The sequence below is a fragment of the Carcharodon carcharias genome, chromosome 1 (assembly GCF_017639515.1).
Source record: "Carcharodon carcharias isolate sCarCar2 chromosome 1, sCarCar2.pri, whole genome shotgun sequence".
Classification (NCBI taxonomy): Eukaryota; Metazoa; Chordata; class Chondrichthyes; order Lamniformes; family Lamnidae; genus Carcharodon; species Carcharodon carcharias.
The window spans coordinates 207,528,111-207,530,610 of record NC_054467.1 but is presented as its reverse complement, the minus strand read 5'-3'; positions in this window follow the sequence as shown (position 1 = coordinate 207,530,610).

Here is a 2,500-nt window from a genome sequence, read left to right as displayed (position 1 = left end):
TTATGGTACTGGGTTTGTAACCCCAAGATCAAGAGTTCAAATCTCACAATGGCAAACTATGAAACAATATAACTTCATCTGAAACAGATGGAAATGGGCAGAGGTTGGCCTAAATAGCCAAGTGGTTATGGTACTGGGTTTGTAACCCTAAGCTCAAGAGTTCAAATCTCACAGTGGCAAACTACGAAACAATGTAACTTCATCTGAAACAGATGGAAGCGTGTTTGTACTCGAAAGAGTTACTCCGCTATTGGCTGCTTGGCCTAAATAGCCAAGTGGTTATGGTACTGGGTTTGTAACCCCAAGGTCAAGAGTTCAAATCTCACAATGGCAAACTATGAAACAATGTAACTTCATCTGAATAGGAACAGATGGAAATGTTTGCTGGGCCTAAATAGCCAAGTGGTTATGGTACTGGGTTTGTATCCCCAAGATCAAGAGTTCAAATCTCACAATGGGAAACAATGTGACTTCATCTGAAATGACAGATGGAAACATGTTTCTACTCAAAAGAGTTACTCTGCTATTGGAGCCAAGTGGTTCTGGTACTGGGTTTGTAACCCCAAGATCAAGAGTTCAAATCTCACAAAGGGAAACAATGTGACTTCATCTGAAATGACAGATGGAAACATGTTTGTACTCAAAAGAGTTACTCTGCTATTGGAGCCAAGTGGTTATGGTACTGGGTTTGTAACCCTAAGCTCAAGAGTTCAAATCTCACAATGGCAAACTATGAAACAATATAACTTCATCTGAAACAGATGGAAATGGGTAGAGCTTGGCCTAAATAGCCAAGTGGTTATGGTACTGGGTTTGTAACCCCAAGATCAAGAGTTCAAATCTCACAATGGCAAACTATGAAACAATGTAACTTCATCTGAAACAAATTGAAATGGGTTTGTACTCAAAAGAGTTACTCTGCTATTGGAGCCAAGTGGTTATGGTACTGGGTTTGTAGCCCCAAGATCAAGAGTTCAAATCTCACAATGGCAAACTATGAAACAATATAACTTCATCTGAAACAGATGGAAATGGGGTTGTACTCGAAATAGTTACTCTGCTATTGGAGCCAAGTGGTTATGGTACTGGGTTTGTAACCCTAAGATCAAGAGTTCAAAGCTCACAATGGCAAACTATGAAACAATGTAACTTCATCTGAAACAGATGGAAACGTGTTTGTACTCGAAAGAGTTACTCTGCTATTGGCTGCTTGGCCTAAATAGCCAAGTGGTTATGGTACTGGGTTGCTTGGCCTAAATAGCCAAGTGGTTATGGTACTGGGTTTGTAACCCCAAGATCCAGAGTTCAAATCTCACAACGGCAAACTATGAAACAATGTAACTTCATCTCAATAGGAACAGATGGAAATGTTTGCTTGGCCTGAATAGCCAAGTGGTTATGGTACTGGGTTTGTAACCCCAAGATCAAGAGTTCAAATCTCACAATGGCAAACTATGAAACAATATAACTTCATCTGAAACAGATGGAAATGGTTTTGTACTCGAAAGAGTTACTCTGCTATTGGAGTCAAGTGGTTATGGTACTGGGTTTGTAACCCTAAGCTCAAGAGTTCAAATCTCACAATGGCAAACTATGAAACAATGTAACTTCATCTGAAACAGATGGAAACGTGTTTGTACTCGAAAGAGTTCTCTGCTATTGGCTGCTTGGCCTAAATAGCCAAGTGGTTATGGTACTGGGTTTGTAACCCCAAGATCGAGAGTTCAAATCTCACAACGGCAAACTATGAAACAATGTAACTTCATCTGAATAGGAACAGATGGAAATGTTTGCTTGGCCTAAATAGCCAAGTGGTTATGGTACTGGGTTTGTAACCCCAAGATCAAGAGTTCAAATCTCACAATGGCAAACTATGAAACAATATAACTTCATCTGAAACAGATGGAAATGGTTTTGTACTCGAAAGAGTTACTCTGCTATTGGAGCCAAGTGGTTATGGTACTGGGTTTGTAACCCTAAGCTCAAGAGTTCAAATCTCACAATGGCAAACTATGAAACAATGTAACTTCATCTGAAACAGATGGAAACGTGTTTGTACTCGAAAGAGTTACTCTGCTATTGGCTGCTTGGCCTAAATAGCCAAGTGGTTATGGTACTGGGTTTGTAACCCCAAGGTCGAGAGTTCAAATCTCACAACGGCAAACTATGAAACAATGTAACTTCATCTGAATAGGAACAGATGGAAATGTTTGCTTGGCCTAAATAGCCAAGTGGTTATGGTACTGGGTTTGTAACCCCCAGATCAAGAGTTCAAATCTCACAATGGCAAACTATGAAACAATATAACTTCATCTGAAACAGATGGAAATGGGTTTGTACTCGAAAGAGTTACTGTCTGCATCAAAAATGATGGGCCTGGGTTATCCCACATTGTGATCCTTGTGCCTGTTTTCACTCGAAATATTTACTCTGCTATTGGAGCCAAGTGGTTATGGTACTGGGTTTGTAACCCTAAGCTCAGGAGTTCAAATTTCACAAT